Genomic DNA, 20,733 nt, shown 5'->3' with positions numbered 1-20,733 from the left:
GATCAAGTTGTCGGGCTCCCTGCATGGAGCCTGCTTCTGGCTCTGCCTGTGTCTCTGGCTCTCTCTCTCTCTCTCTGTGTCTCTCATGAGTAAATAAAATCTTAAAAAAAAAAAAGAAAAGAAAAGAAAAGAAAAGGGAACTGAGATACTGGTATGCCTCAGCTCAGGATTTGGGCTACACTCTGCTTGATGAGTTTTTTAAAATAAATTTATTATTTTTGTGAAACTGGTACATTCTCTCATTAAGGAATTAAAGGAATATAGAAAGCACATGCAGAAAATTTGGAAATGACAAAACCCAATTCTATTCTCCAGAAATAACTATTACTACCACTAGGTGAATATCATTCCAAATGTCTGTGTTTACATGAGGAGAGATACATCATTACAAAATCAGAAAAACTCTTTAAAAATGACATCATTATATAAGTACTAATTAACAGAATTGTTAATTTAATTTCGTGCAAATGTTAAATTTGAAATAAAAAGAAATTAAAGAAACTCAAAGAAATAGAAGGAATTGGATATCAAAAATTATTCACTATACAAACTATTGTTTTCCTCAATAATCCCTCTACAGTTTAAAAAAATAGTACTTTGGAAACATTGAGAAATAAATATTAATATTGTTTTTAAATAATATTGCAATTTTATCTGTTAACCTCCTTATTAAAAATATTAGAAAACTAGTATTCTCATACTTTCTCTAATCACCTCTCCCCAATTTTCTGATATAGTTTTATTCCTAAATGTATTTTGGCTCTGAAGTTTCTTTTGTATTTTGTAATTATTTTGTTTGAAGCTCTTGTATTATTTTAGTTACTTAATAAGTTCTTCTTATTAAGTACAAAACATGTGTGGGGTATTTTCTTCTAATTCTTTGGTTATTTTTTATTATAGATTGGCTTCATCAGCTATTATTTCTATTTCTCTCTATTGAAGAATATTGTCAGCCTAGTTGCTGCACTATTTATTTTGACCTTGCTTATATGTAGTGTGGGCTGCTCTGTTTAGAAATTGCACTTACTGTTAGTGTGGGGTAACTTCTCCTTGACTTGCTTCCTACCCTGTCTGAGGTTGTTTCCCAGCAACATATTTTAGATACTTTTTTTAGCTCAAAGGCCCAAAGGTATGAAATGGGATGGGAAGAACATAGTTGAGGCTTTTTATAGACTCTGGCCTTCAGTCTTCCTCACTGCCTTTTTATTGGTAAGAATCTCTGGATCCTTCCATAACAAGCAACTTGGTTCATCTTTGTTTCTATTTTGCAACTAACCTTCCATTTTGAAATTCTCTTCTCAAATTTATGACTTCTATTTACCTGCAGTTTTAATTTCTTGCTGGATTCTCTTACCTAGCTATTTACATACTTTCTTGTTGCTGCATTTTCCCCTCTCTGTTCCATTTCCAGTGCATTTTCCTCTATCTCTAATCAGACCACCCTAAGAGGGGATCTGATTGAGGTAATCAACAGTTAACTATTCCTAATGAAGAAGATTCTCTCCATCCAGGCTCCCATTTGTCACTTCCCAGCCTATAGATTAGCTGTGTTTTATTCTTGTAGTTCAATTAGTTGTGTTCAGAGTTTGGGACTATAGATAGGATCAAAGTTATGAACACTTTTACCTCAAGAAGAACTGTTTAAGAACACTTTTTTCTAAATATACCATAGATGGTGTTGTTAGAATGGGGTAATTGGTAGAGCCTGCAAAATGTCTAATACCATTTACCTTGATGAGATGCAGAAAAAAGTCAACAACATTTAATTAGCATAAATTTTTGATTTTGAAAGAAAGACCTTGTTTGGCAACTGATATGAGGAAGCAGTGTCTGCACCATTCACAAAGTGATCTTAAAAATATTTGGTTAATTGAAGTCAGACCAAATAACCAGGTTTCTGTTCATTCAAAAATGAAGTGAATGATTAATTATATTCAACTCTTAAGAAACTCAAATAATTTAAACATAGAGAAATAATTATTTATACTGTGATATAGGAAATAACAAACCTTTTTAACTTTTTTGGAAAATAATAGAGATAATCGTACATACTTAAACTGTATAATGTGATCTGATATACATATACATAATGAACATTTTGACTAATAAAGTGTGCTGCTGACCGCTTGAGATAAAATTCTTTTAATACTCTAGTTAAGCTAGCATAAAATGTATTTTCATTTTTCATCATTAGGCTAATTCATTACACAGGAAACTGTTGAAACTCCCAGTTTTCTACCTTGTCTATACGAAGAGCATAAGGAGGGACGCTCGGGTGGCTCAGCGGTTGAGTATCTGCCTTCGGCTCAGGTCGTGATCCCTGGGTCTCGGGATGGAGTCCCATGTCGGGCTCCCTGCATGGCCTGCTTCTCCCTCTGCCTGTGTCTCCTCCTTTCTCTCTCTCTCTCTCTCTCTCTCTCTGTCTCTCATGTATAAATAAAATCTTAAAAACAACAACAACAAAAACAAAGAGCATAAGGAATGTGCAGTAGGATAATTATTGGCCAGCAGAATAAAATCTACACAAAACTTTGGTCTTCCAATCTAAAAGAGTCATGAAATCTCAGAGCTTCAGCCTGAAAACCAGCTTACTCAAGTCTGAGGTCAAGGTCACAGAGGCTCAGAGTAGAAAGGAACCTGCTTAAGGTATATGAGAGCAGAACCTGGCTCTTTTTGCTCCTGATCCAGAATCTTTTCCACTTTGCCACACAGCTTACAGCTCAGATCAATGTTTTCTCAAACGCAGGACACCCGAGAGGCTCTTAGGCCCTTTCAGGGGAAATGAGTTTGCAAATGGGTGATTTATAGCTGCAATAATGCTTAGCCTCAAAATGCCCAAGGAAAGAGAACAGACTGTGATAGGTACTGCATGAATGAAACCCAAGGCCTATTTATACCTAGACATTGTGGCTCCTTCATCAGCAATGAGAGGATAGGGTTGGAATAATTTAGAAAACATGTGAGAGATGACTGAGGGCATTTTGAAATATTGGTATCGCATATTATTATTCTGTTTGGCAGAAGTAGAAAACAAAAGAAACTCTCACCCAGACTAGAAAGGCATTAATTTTAGGTATGACTGGGAGCAGATAGGTGAAACCATTTTTCTAGAAGGTTGAATTTATTTAAATGAACTTAAATGTTTATGGTTAAAAAGTAATACATCCATACTAAGGAATGATATATAGGGAAAAAAATAATAATGAACAAAAGATATAGATGTTGAAAGTTTTGTAATAACATGATGTAGTAACTAGATGAAAAGAACCAAAAAAAGAACTAAGGTGTAGAATAATATGTATTTATGATACAATTTATATTTTAAAAATCCATATATAAATCTCTATATACTTTAATATATTCAGGAAATACTATATAATAATGCATGGTAAAAAGTCTCAAATGATATATATAGATAGCAGTACTAAACCAGAACACATTTTGTGCCCCCAAAGGACACTTGGCAATGTCCAGAGATATTTTTGATTGTTACAGTTGGGACAGGAAATGTGCTATTGGCACATCGGAGACAGAAGCCAGGGGTGCTATTAATCATCCTTAAGGCTAGCCCCACAACAAAGAATTGTTTTATCCTTAATGTCAATAATGCTGACACAGTCAGAAGCCCTGCTCTAAATTGATAACTATGGTTTGCTCTGGAGGGTCAAGTAGAACCTGAAGTAGAATTTTGGAGATCCAAAACAGAACCTTCACTTTGTGTTATTTGTACTTTGACTAACGAGAATGTATTACTATACTACTGTTACGTTGTTAAAAAGCGAAGTCTAAAATACAATAGATGCCCAAATTTGGATTTTTCTTTAAGTCCATTCACATAAGAAACGTGACCAAGTTGGTGATAATTGATATTTAATGGCGCAGTCTGGTGTGGTGCGAGCAATGCAAGTGAAATTCTGCTTCTCTAGGGTGAGTGCAACTTGCAGAATGTAAATGGAAAAGACTTCTAATTTCATTCATTACGCTACAGTTTCATTTTATGAAGGATGCTGATAAATTTACACAGTATTAGGGACAATTCTAATTTCTATTTGTAAGATCTCTTGGTTGGAAAAGACTTTCCAAATCCTGTTACACTTTTGCACTCTCTAACATATATCTCCCAGGGCTTATACAGACACCTATTTAGATTTTCTATACTTGATGAGTAACAGCCTCATAACACGACTTTTAAGGGTGTATTTGTATAGAATGTTCTTGAAAGTATGTATTTGAGTACTTTTAGTGAAAAATATCTCACAGGCCAGCTTCTTATATTTTTTATTATGAAATATTGCCAGCAATTATAAGATTAAAGAGAATACTGTAATAAATATCTATGTAGATACCAGCTAGGATGAAGAAATGTTAATAATTTGCCATAATGAATTCAAACTTCACTTTCCTTCTCAATTGCTCTTTCTCCATTTAGAAAATACAGTATTACAGGTAAAGCAAACACCCATTTATTTCTCCACCTTCCCTACCCAGGAGTAACCCCCATTCTGAACTTGATGTATATAGTCCTTCCTATATATGTTTTTATCTTTCTACACATATGTTTATGTATTACACATACTTAAATTTGGTTTGCTTTAAAAGTTTAGGTGAATGATGTCCTTCTGCATTATCTTCTCTTTTATTAAATAATTATATAAATCCATGTGGACACAAAAAGTTCTAGTTCACTCATTTGACATGCTACATGTATCATATTCCATCATGTGATTATATCAATGGTTTATCCATCAGCCATTTGTTTTGTTTCCTTTTAAAAAATATTATAAATAATGTTGCATGAATATCCCCTAGGCAAACATTCCAGAAATGAAATTTCTGAACCATAATATGTACACATCTTCAGTGTAACTGGATAACAGATAAATATTCTGCTCTTCAGAGAGTGTTTCCACTTACTTATAGCCTACCAAAGAAGTGTAAGAGTTCTTGTGTCTCCATATCCTTGCAAACGCCTAGTTCATTAAGTTTTTTGACAAAAATTTCTCTGATTCCTATTAAATAGTATGTCACTTTCTGATTACTAATGATTGAGCAACTCTTCTTTATCTGTGTGTATTCTGGTTACTGATCTTTTGTGTCTATGATATGTGTAACAATTTGTTGATAATTCTTTCTATGGATTGTGCTTTTTCTGTTGAGTCTAAGAATTCTTAGTGCAGTCTCAGATACCAAATATTTTGTTTTATTATTTTCTAAAAATTTTAGAATTTTGTGCTTTACATTTAAGTTAATGATCTATTTTGTGTTAATTATCATGTAAGATGTGAGACTAAAGCCAAAGGCTCATTAAAAAGAGTAAAAAACAAAAAACCACCCCAAACTGTGGCTGCCCAATTTTGTCACAACCATTTGTTATTTCTTTTTTCTTTCTTTTTTTTATAATAGTCATTCTAACATTTTGTCAATTTTGTTTGTTTTCCCTCAAAAAACAACTCTCAGTTTTATTGATTTTTCATATTGTTTTTTCTATTGTGTATTTGATTTTCTATGTTGATGATATTTTCTATGTTGATGAAAATAATAACTATTCTGCTATTGTTTGGTGAAGTATTCTATGAATGTAGATTAGATCCTATTGGTTGATCACACTGTTGATTTTTCCCTCACTGATTTTCTTTCTAGTTTTCCTACCCATTTTTGAGAGAGGCATGTTTAGTTTTCCATAAACAGTTTTGGATTTTGTATTTCTCCTTTCAGTTTTATCCATTTTTGCTTCCCATATTTTCATCCCTATTGTTTGGTACATAAATATTTTGGATTATTATATCTTCTTGGCGGATTGACTCTTTATCCCTGTATAATTCCCTTACTGTCTGTGATATTTTACTTCCCTGAAACCTACATTATCTGATATCAATGCAGTAATTCCTGGTTTCTTTTGATGAAATTTGATTATGGTTATTTTTCCATCTCCTTACTTACAAACTGCTTATACTATTATATTTGAAATGAGTTTCTTATGGACAGCATAGAGTGGAGTCATTATTTTTTAGTTAATGGCAGCCTTATACTTTATATTAGTTTATTTAGACCTTTGCATTTATATTAAATGCAATTATCAGTATGTTAGGTATTAAGTCTGCCATTTTTTTGTTATCTGTCATTTCTCTTAGTTCTTCTTTCTGCCTTTCTGTAGGTTACTTTATGATACCATTTTGATCTACCTACAGTGTTTTGATGCATCTATAGTGTCTGTATAGCTTTTTAGTATATACTTTAGATATTATATATATATACAAATAATATATATATATATATATATATATATATATATATATATATATACACCTTATCACAGTCCAATGGTATCCTCATTTGCCAATTGGAGTACAGTGCATGAAAACCTTTCCTCCCTTTTGTTCATGTATCAGTCCTTGTTTATAATTATTTGTTAAATATTTCCCTTATATACTTTAGAACCACATCAAACAGTGTTTTGTTTTTGCTTCTGCTGTCAAGCATAATTTAGAAAACTCTAGAAGAGAAGGAAAGTCTACTATACTTGCTAATTTTTTTAAACTGCTTTTTAAAAATTTCTTCCTGATGTCCCAAGATTCTTTCTTTTATTATTTTCTTTCTATTTAGGAAATTTTCTTTGATTGTTCTTTTAGGGTAGGTCTGCTGGTGACAAATTCTCTTAATTTGCTTTCCTCTGAGAATATTTTAGAATTTTAAAGGCTAGTTCTCAAGAGGATTAGTCTATAATTTTCCTTGTATATAATAAATTGCTATGTTGGTTTGTGGAATAAAGTTTATGTTGGCCTGTTAAAACAAGTTGAGAAGGGAATCCTACTTTTTTCTGGAAGATTTTGTTCATACTGATATTTTTCTTTTAGATTTTGAAAGGAGTTACTAAGCAAAGCCCTCTGTATCAGAAATTTTCTTATTGGTTCAATCCTTTTAATATCTATAGCATTATTTGGATTTAAATTTTTTCTCAGTATTGATTTTGGTTTTTTATTTGTTTGTTTGTTTTCAGTATTGATTTTGGTAGTTATGCTCTTCTATGCTTTCTTTCCCTGATTTCTTCCATATTTTCACTTTTTAATTTAGTTTAGTTTATATTATTTGCATAAACTTATTAATAAAAACCTCTCATATCATTGTAATTCCTATATGAGTTCAGTAATGTCTCTTCATTTTTTTTATTGATAATTTATTATTTCTCTTTTTATTCTTGATTGGTTTGTTATTTATATAATATATATTCTCAAAGAACAAACTTAAAGTCAGTATCCAGAAGACATCAAGAAAAACTCAACTACTTGGAAAATAAGTGATGAATTTCAAAATTACTTGAGTCAAAGAAGAAATCTCAGTGGAAATTTTCTGGTTTAGCATAATGTAAATTTTTGTAGGTACAGAAAGAAATGTGCACTTTCATCATTAAATGCAATTTTCTGTATTGCTAGTTGTTTGATATCATCTACACATATTTTGTCTTTACTTTTGTTTATTTATTCTAAAATTATCAAAAAATATGAGCAAAAGTCTCATACTCTGATTATAGTTTCATCTCTTGTCTCCTTCATTTCTTTTATTTTTGCTCTACTTATTTTTAGGCTATGCATATATTTTGGTGCCCACAAGTGACATTTAAGTTTTTATAGTTCTCTTTATCAATATGTACATCAATATGAAATGCTCTTTGTTATCTCATGTAATATTTTCTGCCTTAAAGTCTAATTTGTGTGATTTTAATGTTTCTATGCCACCTATATTTAGGTTAGTATTTGCATGACAAGTCTTTTTCCATTCTTGTTTTTCCATTCTTTTACTTTTTATCTCCTGCATCCTATATTTAAGGTATTAGAGTTTTAGCTTTTTATCCACACTGGCCATCTTTGTCTCTTTTTACTTCTGGAATAGTTTATCTATTACATTTGATGTAATATAATTTAAGTGAATTTAACTCTACCATTTTACTCTTTTTACATTTGTTTTCTCCTGGTTTACATTCTTTTCTTCTTTTTTGTATATTGTCTTCTTTTATCTGAGAATTTTTAAAAAATATTTCATTTTCTTCTCTGTTGGGTAGTTACAAAGTCCTTTTACTCTTATTTTACTGGGTATCCCAGAGATTACAACATGTGTCTTAGATTTAATTGAAAGCAAAATACAGGAAGATTTTTACCAATTCCCAGACAATTCTATCATATTTGGAATACTTAATTCTATTGTCTAGTGCCTTGGTTATTTTTGACTTGAATTTTAATTTTGTACATAGTTTAGTCAAGGTAAGACATACTCAATTATTTATAATAAGGGTCCATTTGGATTTAGCTACATATTTATCTTGCTCAGTAATTTTATGTCTTCCTTTTATCTTCTGTCTGGGATCATTTTACTTCTACCTGAAGTATTCTCCTTAGTATTTCTTTTAGTGAAATTCTTCTGTTAACAAACAACTTTTGTTTGGTTGGAAATATCTTTAGTTTGCCTTCTTTTTGGAGAGAGAGTTCATAACCCTTAAGACTGGATTGGAAATTGGGCAATTATTTTCTCTCAGTAAATTATAGATGCAGTATCACTGCCTTGCAGCTTTCACCACTTCTGTTGAGAACTCAACTATCAGTGTTGTTGCTTTGTTAAAAGTGATGTTTTCTTTTCTCTCGCTACTTTTTTTTTCCTCTCTCGCTACTTTTTTTTTTCCTCTCTCGCTACTTTTAAAATCTCCTTTTGTCTGTAGCAAATTATGGTTTCAATAGCAAATCTGGGCCACTGACTGTTTTTATAAAGTTTTATTGGAACATAACTATGTCTATTTGTTTACATGTCACTTATGGCTGCTTACAGCAGAGTTGAATTGTTGCAAAAGGGACAGAATGGCCCTCGAAGACTAAGATATTTTCTATCTGCCCCTTAATAGGAATAGCCTGTCTACCACTCATCTATAATTTTCAGTAATTGGAGTTATAATATACTGACCTAAACTTTTTTTTTTTTTTAAATCCTGTGTGAGGTTTGTATAGCTGCTTGGATCTTTAACTTGATATCTTCCATAAGTTCGGGGAAATTCTCAAATACTGTTTCCAGACCACTCTTTCTCCATTCCTTTTGAGACTTGTCATCTGTATGTTAGACATTTTCAGCATTTCTTGTATGTCTCTTACACTCATTTCTCTATTTCCTATTCTTTACTCATTCAGGGTGGATATTTTATTATTGATAAATTATAGTTAATAAATCTTTTTCTGCTGTGATGAAGGTTTTTATTCATTTCTATTTCATTCTTCACATCAACAGTTAGGTTTTTATGTTCTGTTATTTCCATTTAATTCTTCTTTATGAATACTATTTTTCTGGGGAAATTCTCCATCTATTTTACTGAACATATTAATTATAACTATTTTAAAGTCAATATTGTAATCTTCTAAGGATTTGTATCTATTGTCTGTTTTCTCTTCCTCTTGTTTTTGGTATTATTTGGCCCTGTCTCTTGTCAGGGCTAATAACTTTTGACTGAATGACAGGTATTGCCTGTGAAAAATTGTGATTGTCTGAAGCTCTGGCTGATACTATTTTCTTCCAGGGAGAATTTATTTTGCTTTTTGACAGTCAGTTAAACCAGAAACAGAACATATAATCCAGTTTGGGATTGAGCTTGTTTGAATGAAATTTCAGTCTTCGTGTTAACTAATCGAATTAACTTGTTCACTCTTACTCCTATGGAATGGTCTTTTTAGGATTCTAATTAAAACTCTAGATCCTCATCAGACCCCTCCTTCTTGCTTGGCCCTGAATTCCAATTCTTGTTTTCCCAGCTTTGTGAGCTTCTAGAAAGTTCTGCTTCACTTTCCAGATCATTTTCCACTGCCTTTTACTCTACTTCCTTGGGTCTCCGCTCTGTGCCACTTACATATTGGCAAATGCCCCGAAGGACAAAAAATGTCATATATCTACTGACTGTGTACTTTTCTTTTGTCTGTAATGCAAAGTCCTAAAGTCTTGGTTACCTTGCTAGCTCTCCAACACTTTTTAACACATTCAAAAACAGTTTTTGGGTAGTTTTTTAGTTCTTAGTAGGAGAATTGATCTGTAATAAACTACTCCACCATCAATAGTAGTGGGAATCCCTTACCTTTTCCTAACTTTAACTTTTCTTTAGAGTTTAGGCCAAGAAACTTTTTTGTTTCCTTTTTTTTTTCTGCATCAACTTTCAAATTTGCATTTCCAGAATCTGGAGCATGTAGTTTGTTTTCAGTGAAAGTATCTTTTAAATGATTAGTGACCCTTTTCTGTTTCCTAGAGTATTTTAAATAATTTGTTACATAGATTTAATCCATGGTGCTTTATATTAAATTGCGCAAAACCCCTTTCTATTGGGCAGGCCATATTATTAGACAATTACAACTGATAATCAGAATTTGTGATCTGCATGAATGATAAACATGCCAGAATTTACTTATGCCAATAGAAATGGGTCCTTTTTCATATAACATTTTGGAAATGGATCCCTTTTCATATAACATTTCAGAGTTCTAAACACTTATTACAGCACTTCTGCCTGATGCTTGAAATCTTTTGGAATATTTGGAATAATCATCAGAATGTATTCTTGCAAACATGCTTAGTGATGTAACTCTTTTTTCTTGGAGGTTGGAATTAATTTTTTAAAATAGCCTAGAGTCACCCAAGCCACATCTGGCTAATAATATAGAGGATCAAATATATAAAGCTTAGAAGTGCAATCTGCTGAGAGAACTGTAAAATTGGTCTCTATCTTTTAAGGTCTAATTCACCAACTTATTTTTAAATTAAAATTTACTGAGTGTCAAGCTCTATATGCCAAGCACCCTTTTAGAAAGAACAGTGAAATACAAGTAATGGTTTGAATAACTGATTTATTACTTCAGACAGTAAATTTTCAGCATGTAGAAAGGTTATACATACATACATATTATCCATATGTATAGTCATACTTATATATGCTTGTTTGCATATATGTGTCTGTATGCATACAGCTGACCCTGGAGCAATGTGGGGATTATGGGTACTGGCACTCACTATCCCCCACCCTCCCACCAGTGCATAGTTGAAAATCCATATATAACTTTTAAATCCCCCCAAATTTAACTAATAGCCTGTTGTTAACCAGAAGCCTTACCAATTACAGAAAGTTCATTAACACATATTGTATATGCTATATGTATTATATAATATAGTGTTATATAAGTAAGCTAAAGAAAATTTTATTTAGAAAATCATAAGCAAAATATATTTACAGTACTATACTTTATCTATCAAAATAAAAAACAAAAACAAAAACAAAAACCCCACATATAAGTGAACCCTCATAATTCAAACCCATGTTGTTCAAAGGTCACCTGTATAAAAGTACCATATGTTCTCATGCATTTTTCATATTGATGTGTTAGGCATTCCCCATTAGTTAGACTATCAATTTTTCACGAAGTTTTGTATCTCCTGACAGTGTCTATTCTGGTGTTTTACATATACTGAGAACTTGATTAGTGTTGACTGAATGATTATCTATAAGTCAGCACTTTTAAATAAAACTCAAAATTGCCATAAGCACAGGAGTTGTTTTATTACAATATTTTTCGCTGACAGTTGGCTTCTTATTATAATCTATGAGCAAAATATTTACTGTGAATTGCAATGCTTTCACAGAAATTATGACAAAACTCTGATAGATGGAGCCTAGGCAACAACAGGGTAAAGAACTAGCAGATGATTTGTAAGAAAATGCATGAAGTACATGGGAATATTTTTTATAGTGAGTACTGATTGACTCTGACCCTACAAAGTTCACTTTCATATGGGCTACTTCTCTTGTAGAGGGCAGGTTAAAACACACACACACACTTGGCACATGAGTCATCCTGTACATTCATATTTTAAAGTACTTATGTTTCTTTTTGGCAGTTAAACATGTTTTCTTAAAAAACGCATTCTGCTTTTCTTAGCACTTTGCTCTTAAAATGAAAACAAAAAGAACAAAATGGAAATCTAAAATGATACTCCAGAAACAATGAATGATTAAGGTTAGACTGTAATATATTACATACATCAGTTGTAAGCAACAAAAAATAATACTGTATTTTTGCTTTCTGATCCATTTCTATGTTTACATTTCTAATATAATTATTAGCATTTAACACTGAGATGTGAACATGTGTTTCAGAAACAATTTCTATAATCATTCATTAGCCTATTTTTGTGACTTTGGGTGCCACTGCAGTTAAGGAATAAATCCCTAATTAACCCACTGATTTATTCCATTGAATACATCACTCATTCCTTGCAAACATCTCCTGGACCAATAAATAAATTTTCAGTATCTGAAAATTTTCCTCAAAACAAAGTATTTGCTTCCATTTTGACAAGTCTGATTATAGCCAGAATACAATTGAGATAAAGTTGTTCTGTACCAAAATGTAATAAGATAAAGCCTATTTATAAAAACCATTTGACCTTAAGTTTTTAGAATAAATATTTGAAGCTGAATGAAATGTCATCATGCCAGAGCTACAGTATCAGAAGAAAACCAGATGGGCTGCAAATGGGCATAAGGTCTTCAAAGAACTTAGGAAATTAAAAATGATATAGGAAAAACTGGGGCCATATATTCCAAGTATCTTATGGGAGACAGGTGGATCACTGAGTCTGTAAAGTTCTATCCAGCTTAATATAGAATATTATGTATCTGTCACAACAGTCTAAGTTTTCTTCAGTAATAAATGATCCCCAATATCAGTAGCTTATGAAAACAAATCTTTATTTCTCACTTGTGTTTCATGTACAGTATAGTTCAGATGCAATTCTACTCACATCATTTTCCTACTGGGTCCTGAAACAACAGAAATTCTCAATATTATGTGTCTTTACAGAAGAGAAAAAAAGAGAGCCTAGTAAAGTAGGTTCTGGCTCTTAAAGCTTCTACCTAGAGTGATACTCATCAATTCTTTTATATTTTACTCTTTTATATTTTATTTATGAAAATCAGATGGTCATGCCATAGTTGAAAAGGTGGGATGTACAGTCTTCCCTTTTAGAAGAGGAATGAATATTGATGAGCAATGATACTGTACCAGGGTACCAGATGATGATGGAAACTGGCATACTGTATTTCAAAATGATACAAACCTATGTACTTAGGAAAGGGTGCAGGGGAATTGAGAATAAGAGAAGTATCTGGATGCTAGGGTAGGAAATAAATGGAAAGAAAGAATAGTAGTTTCAGGACAAATTGTGGCAGACTCTGAATGTCTAAGAAATTCGGATAGTAATGTTATTCTCTAGAAAGAAGTTCGTTTTAGGTTAGGTATCCCCACAAGTAGAGCCTTAGGGATTGCAATTTGTTTATCTGGGAGGTGATCCCAGGAAACAAAAGTGAGGGATCAGGAAAGAAGGACAAGAAAGGAAGAGTAGCCAATAGCAAGTGCATTATTGAACTGGTTACTGCTGTGGGCAATCCCAATAGGGACGAATTGAGGAGCTGTGTCAATCTGGGTCCTCCAAGAAGGAGATCCCAGGACTATGTTAAATATGAAAACACTATTATGGGAAAGGTCTTGAGATAAAATGAGGGGGGTAAATCATCCCAGACTGCCACATAGTCCACAGAAATTTCAAAAGGGCAGTGGGAAGTGCTAGAGTCAAAGTTGTCCATCAAAGGATTCTCAAGGAGCAGATTTGCCAGTCCTTAGATGGGAGCAGCATGGCTTCAGTGTGTATATGGAGGTAGATTTCAGAGCCCCGCAGCCTAGATCTTCATTCAATGATGTCCCTTGTAGTTGAAGGTCTGCAAGCTACACTCCCAAGGACACCCACCAAAGGAATGTTCTTATAACTACTTCATATAAAATTTGCCTTAGAATCGTTTCTGTAGGGGTGCCTGGGTGGCTTAGTCAGTTAAGCATCTGCCTTTGGCCCAGGTCATGATCCCAGGGTCCTGGGATCAAGCCCCACATCAGTTTCCTGCTTGGCCGGGAGCCTGCTTCTCCTTCTCCTCCTGCTGCTCCCCCAGCTTGTGCTCTCTTGCTCTCTCTCTGTCAAATAAATACATAAAATCTTTAAAAAAAAAAAAAAAAAAAAGGAAAAGGAATCATCTCTTTAAAAAGAGTCAGGCTGGAGCATTTATCTACTAATTCAGTTTCACCATCATTTACAGGTTGTAGCAGTGCTAATCCTCATTTTTCCATGTGCATGGAATAAGCAAGCTCCTGAGGTTTTGGAGAAAGTTCTAAAGACAAGAAGCAGAAATATGTAGTAGGTGTTTATGGTGGAGATGCTGTCAGAATTCACATGAGCCTTCTATTACATCTGAGTTTGGAATCAAGAATGAGCCTAGGGTTGTGATACAGAACCTCAAAAAAGCATCTGCTGAAATGCTAATGGAAGTATACGAGCAGATCGAAGACACATATCTAAAGTATACCAAAAGTATACGGTAGAATGATTTATCTACCTGGAGGACATAGGAAAAGAGACAGTGGGGACAAGAAGACCATAGTAATTGTCCTGGTATTAGGTCTAGAATTATTGAGTGACTCTGTAGTTACATATGTCAGGCTTGTCTCCTGACTTCTGGACAAGGTACTTCAATTTTCTGATACTCAACTCCCTCATCTACAAACAGGAATATAGTAATACCTACCTGATAAATGTTCTTGCTGTGGGGAAGTTACTTAATTTTCTAAGCCTTCATTTGTTTCTCTGATAATGGGGATATAAGAATGTCCATCTAATAGCACTGCTATGAGGATTAAATGATTGGGCAGATTCTATTTGTTGCCCAATCAACATCGATTCCCCAGTATTGCCTTTCTAATACACTTGAGGGTGGGAGGAGGCAGCAATGTTCTTAGACTACTTCATCAATTTGCTTATTTGCACGTAGTGGTAGCCATTTGATGCAGTATGGCCAAAGAATTGTGAGATACTACTAAATGTGACTTCTGGGAAAGCTATTCATTTGCTGATAAATGAAACATAGTAAGCAAAAGACTCCATTGACATATACATTTTGACTTTCCCTCTTCATTTTCTTTATGCCGCAAATGCCAAATGATCCCCAGACCTTGAATAGTCTTTTTTTCTGTGTGAGGAGAAAAGCCACATTTTAAAGATAGTGGTACAGAAAGAACTTGGATGTTTGAGGACTGTCTTGGCTAACTAGAATGACCTGGATTAGCACTTCCAAAGCTTTTTGTCATATAAAAGAAATACGCCCATATTTCATTTAGTTGGGTTTGTTACACACAACTGAGCATAATCCTGACTAAAATCAATAAATAAGGTGCTTTACAGAGTGTCTTACATAGGTATTTATAAATGCAGATATATTTAACGCATATTTATTATCTATATTATGTATGTATTTATATATAGATATAAATTTTAGCTACAACCATTCGTGTGTTAGTGTTATGGTTTCTTTTAGCAGTGAGAGATAATTATAGTTCTAATCCAAGGGTACAGAAAGATGGTAATTAAGAAACAAGTAAGTAAGTAATAGTATCCAAAACCCTTGTCCACTGATGTTTGGAAGGAAGAATCAGGAGCCTAATGACTCAAAGACCAAAAAAATGGAGATCTGAGGACTTGACAACAATATTAACAAATGGCTAACAGTTTTTAGTGCTCACTATGTGCCAGGCAAGTTTTAAGGACATTGCTAGGCTTAATTACTGAACAATGGTGCCACTAACAGACACAGGGCAATTGAAGCAACACAGTAATGAGGAAATGATCAGTTTCACCCTGGGATGTGGTGACTAACAGGGCAGCCAAATCTCCAGGGCAAAAGGAAAAGAGTATCTGTTTCTTGGCAGAGTAATTGGGATTTGGGATATTTGGACTGGGAAAGGTCCACTTATGGTCAGAATTAAAGAGAGTAGAATAGGAGAGACGGCAAGGGAAAATTCCAGAGAGACAGAAGAGAATCCAGAAGAGAGTCTGTACAGATGAAGTAAAAAGGTTATCTCTTTCCCCCAGGAAGATGCTGAGTAGTCCTACTGCCACAGACATAAGCAGCTGAAACCAGGACCCATGTCATCTTCCACAAAACACTATCATGAATGCTCAGGGAATGGTACATTCTATTGGAAATCAAAATATTAGAAATCCTCCCTTGTTTCAACTCTTATTAATAAATATAATCTTGTGAGTTTAACTATTATAGAACTCAAAGTATGTCTGGAGAGTTTTTCTTGGTGTTTATAATATATGACAAATAACTATAAATGCCAAACTTTGAGAAATTGTGGAGATTTACAGTGATTTCCAAGAACTAACATATATATGATCTATTTTCATAATGACTTACTTCTTAGTCCAACATGGCGATTTGAGAAGGTATTCCAGTTAATGGAGGACATTCTGGCTAATTGGAATATTGTTAATTTGAGATTTATTTTCCTTGGGTGTTTTACCACAGTTTTGACTGTAGTGTAATGGTAGTGCTCATTTATGTATACTATGTAAATAACTTCATCTATTAAGTTTTATAAAAATAAATCAAACATTTTACCATGTTTCATGTTATTTAATGTATCTATATAATAAAAACATATAGTATTTGTGATGTTTTTAAACAAAATCAAAAATTTTTTTTCAAATAGTAGAACTAACCAAAATCCTGATGGAGGCAATACATCAGTGTTGAAAAGCAATTTTCCTAGCTACTCTAATAGGCATCATGCCCAGTGATGTGCTGGCTGCTAACTGCAGGTTGAGAAGCCTCATCAGCAAGTGTTATAATGGGTTGGAAGCAAAAGGGGAAGAAGAGATTCATTTTCGCTCTTTCTGCCTCTGAATAAAATGTTTCACACCCCTTCAGTTCCTGTGGGTTTCACTAGTGGCACCTTTTAAAAATAGAATTACCAAATCTCAGCACTAGAAGCAATTTCGGGGGGGGGGGGGGTTTACAGCAAAAGCCCTCATACCTTATGGGGGAATTTCTTTTATATCTCTTTATGCCTCTATGGTTTTGAAACCTCTGGAGGAGGTTAACTCACAACCTCAATATGGAGCCCATTCCATTTTAATTTAATTGTTTGAAATTTCTTTCTTCAAGCTAAAATCTTCCTTTCTGTAAATTAATAGTAGTATTAACAGAAGCAACAGCTACTGATGTTTGCATACACTGAACATTATATTTAGTTGCACCTAACAGAATCCATTCTTGCTACTTTCAGAAAAAAAAAATGTTTTTGAAACAGAGAATTAATTAGATACTGACAAAATTAGGAAGGCAAGTAGAATAGGCTGTAGGTGAGGTTTTCAGGAATATCTCCTCAAACAAGACCAAAGAACTGGCCTACCAAGGGTACCACTACCTCTGTTACAAATAGGAATAGGGGAGAAGTAAAAGCCATAGTAATTCCAAGATGGCACCACTTCACATTTGACACATGGCGAAACAAACAAAGGAAAACAAAGCAAAGCCAAACTAAGCTAAGCAAGCCTTTGTTCTATCTTGATCTATCTAGCTCTAATCCCTTCCACTAGTCTACATATGTGACAGTCTCCAGATTTTGTCTGTGTCTTTGTTACTATAATTGTCTTTAATTCCCCTCATGAGGGTGTTCATGTGAGTCATGCTGTTTTACAATTGTGGTGGGTAGAACTGAATATAGGGACATCTGAAGCAGCAAGTTGGAGAACTAATACTTTTCGTATACCATACATAGATTCTTCAATTTTTCGCCAAATTTTGAATTTGTTAAAGAATCCATCAGAACAAGCTGTGTAGGGAAACACAAGAGATTGAGACAGATGAAAATAAAGGTAATGCTTTGCTCTTTCTGAAATTTCTCTAATGATTTTGGTCTACTTTGATAGCATTAATTAGTTACATTTTTATAGCACTCCACTTAGTAAGAGGTATTATACAAATTTTAATTAGGAGTAAATAAAGGATCAACAACAGTAAGTGGATTCCCAGAGATTGCATACTCAGTGACAAAACTGGGAATTAAACTGAGAATTTTCCTCATATCCATTCCACTTCTGCCAAAGAAGAAAGAGTCCATTTTCTCATATTATAAAACCTGAAGCTCATGACACTTCTGTATGTATCAGTGGTATACTTAATGGATTTGACAACCGGAACAGATCATTTTTAATATTCCTTCTTCCTATGAAAGGATAATAACCTTAAGTGAAACAAATAGTAATAATGACCAGAAAAAGTGAAATATTTTTTGATTGAACTTGCACAATGATGAACCACAAAAAAAGAAAAAGTAGAAAAGAAAAAGAAAAAAAAGAGATGTTAGCATGTTTTTTTCAAAAGGGGAAACCTTACATTTCGTATTACCTTGCACTTATAAATAGTATCATAATTTTAGTTTTTGAGATATAATTTCTGCAAATTTGTCAATGACTTTATAAAAATTGATCTTTGCATATTTATGTTCAATAAATGATATTGCCAGATTTGTCACTCTTTCTTCACTTTGGTTAATCAATGTACACCTTGTAATCAATTTTTACTTTGTTTTTTTTTTGTTTTTTGTTTTTTTAAATACTTTATTTATTTATTATTTATGATAGACATAGAGAGAGAGAGAGAGGCAGAGACACAGGAAGAGGGAGAAGCAGACTCCATGCCAGGAGCCTGACGCGGGACTCGATCCCGGGACTCCAGGATCATGCCCTGGGCCAAAGGCAGGCGCTAAACCACTGAGCCACCCAGGGATCCCTCAATTTTTACTTTGAAAGGTGTTTTTCACACAAAGCACAGATACATTGATTGATTTTCAACAAAAATAAAACTTCACATGTCCCATAGAATGAGAGAATAAAACCAATGCAGGTTCTGTTTCTTTTTTCTCTCTTTCTCCCTCCAATCACTGTACTTTTGCTTTTTTATTTAAAAACCTGCTGTTTAAATGCAGTAATGTATCATTTCACAGGACTATTTGACAAAGCAAACAAACAAAACTGTGCCTAATGCAAGCTCAAGCCATTCCAAAACATTATTTTTGAAACAAATGAAAGTGCATGATCCACATACATCTGGGAATAATTATATAACTGGGGAGTTCTCCAGTTCTCTTAATGTCCATTTTCCTCTTATTCCTTATTGTGAACTTGTTCACCCAAAACATGGCATTTTCTAGTCTCTCTTCCTGCTGACATATTCATGCAACTAAGTTTTGTTCAAGATGTAAGCAAAAGTATATGCAATGCAGTACTTCTAGAAGATTCTTTAAAATGTAAATGAAACACACTTATTTTTTTTCCTTCTTCATCCTGGAGGTGATAGTCTAATGGATATGTAGTGGCATGTCATTTTAGATTTAATTTGCGTTTCCCCAGTGACTAATGATGTAGCATCTTTTCATGCACTTATTGACTATTAATATCTCTCCCCTTTTCTCCATCTGTCCCTCTGACTCTGTCTCTGGATCTGTCTGTCTTTGATGAAGTTCCTTTTTAAAATCTTTGCCTTTTTAAAAAATGTTTTTGTTTGTTTGTTTTTTAGTTACAAGTATTTTACACTTTTTTGATATAATCCTCTAGCTGATACATGTGTTATGAATGTTTTCTTCCAATTTGTGGCTTGTCCTGTTGTTTCCTAAATGCTGTTTTTTTCAAGGCAACATTTAAAATTTTGATGGTTTAATTTCTCATTTTTAATGTTTTCTGGATTTTAAAATGTGTTCTATAAAAATGAAAATTGCAAACTCTATAAAGTTGCAAATACTTTGTCTATTTTATTATAGAAGTTTTAGTCCTAAGTTTTACCTATAGGTCTATGATCCATTTTGTTAATTTTTACATGGTATGAGGCAAAGGTCTACATTCATTTTTAAATATATGTATATTCAGCTAATCTAGCACAATTTGCTAGAAAGTCTTTACTTTTTATATTGAGTTACTTTGGCACATTTGTTAAAAATCAGTTGATATAAACATTTGGGTCTATTTCTGGAGTTCTTATTATTTTCTATTAATCTATATCTACAGTCTATTATTAAATTGTTTTGGTATTATGTAAAGTCATCTGGTTTTATTTTTTATTTTCTATTTTTAAATAAATTTGGTTCTACTAGGACCTGTGCATGTTTTGATGTAAGTTTCTCAATTTCTTAAAAAACAAAACGTTACTGAATTTTTGACCGGGATTCCACTGAACCAACCCATGAATCGATGTTAGGAAAATATCTATATTAATATTAATTCTACCAATCTGTGAAGTTGATAAAGGTATTTAAAATTTTTTCTCATTACTGTTCTGTGTTTTCAGTAAAGCAATTTTGGACAGCTTTCTGTTAGATTTACTCCTATATATTTTATGATAATTATATCATCTGGAAGTAGGAAGAGTTTTTGCTATTGTTAAAACTGTCACTGTTTTCTTGCTGCCCACTTTCAGGATGGCTGCCTTCTGCTCCATTTTCTAGAAAACATAAAATAATTTGTTCTATGTCTCTTCAGGTGGACTTGCCACTCTATAATTCAGTTCACTCATTTGTCTTATGACTTTAGCTCTCTGATAGTCTAAGAAAGGGTTATGATTTTATAAATTATCTGACTTCCTCATTATTAGAATAGAATAACATTCTTTGTGGTTTCTGTATCCAAAGCAAACAGAATAGTTCATAGATTTTAGTATATTTTCATTATTTTCAGATCAAAATGCATTCTAATTTTCATTGTGATTTTTTTCATTGATTTATGAGATTTTTAGAAGCATATCACTTAATTTATCATTAGATTAATTTATATTTATTATTT

The 20,733-nt window shown here is 33.0% G+C and overlaps 2 long non-coding RNA genes across 11 annotated transcripts in view; one reads left to right on the top strand and one right to left on the bottom strand.

Annotated features, from left to right (window-relative positions):
• LOC140609906 (uncharacterized) overlaps positions 1-20,733 on the top strand; it is a 170,539-nt gene that overhangs the window by 21,503 nt on the left and 128,303 nt on the right. The gene's annotated exons all lie outside the window — the stretch shown is intronic.
• The window catches only part of LOC140609904 (uncharacterized), a 71,476-nt gene that overhangs the window by 23,204 nt on the left and 27,539 nt on the right, over positions 1-20,733 (bottom strand). For 2 of the 7 annotated variants that reach the window (XR_012011616.1, XR_012011619.1), the window contains one exon: positions 2,240-2,443. The exons of 4 other annotated variants lie outside the window; for them this stretch is intronic. This is a non-coding gene — a long non-coding RNA (uncharacterized lncRNA). Of the gene's footprint in view, positions 1-2,239; positions 2,444-16,553; positions 17,733-20,733 lie in introns of those variants that run through there. One more of the 7 variants, XR_012011620.1, reaches the window with a different exon arrangement.

This window comes from Canis lupus, chromosome 19, assembly GCF_048164855.1.
Source record: "Canis lupus baileyi chromosome 19, mCanLup2.hap1, whole genome shotgun sequence".
NCBI classification, from domain to species: domain Eukaryota; kingdom Metazoa; phylum Chordata; class Mammalia; order Carnivora; family Canidae; genus Canis; species Canis lupus.
Note: the sequence above shows the minus strand (reverse complement) of the source record. Positions and strands in the feature narration are given on the sequence as shown.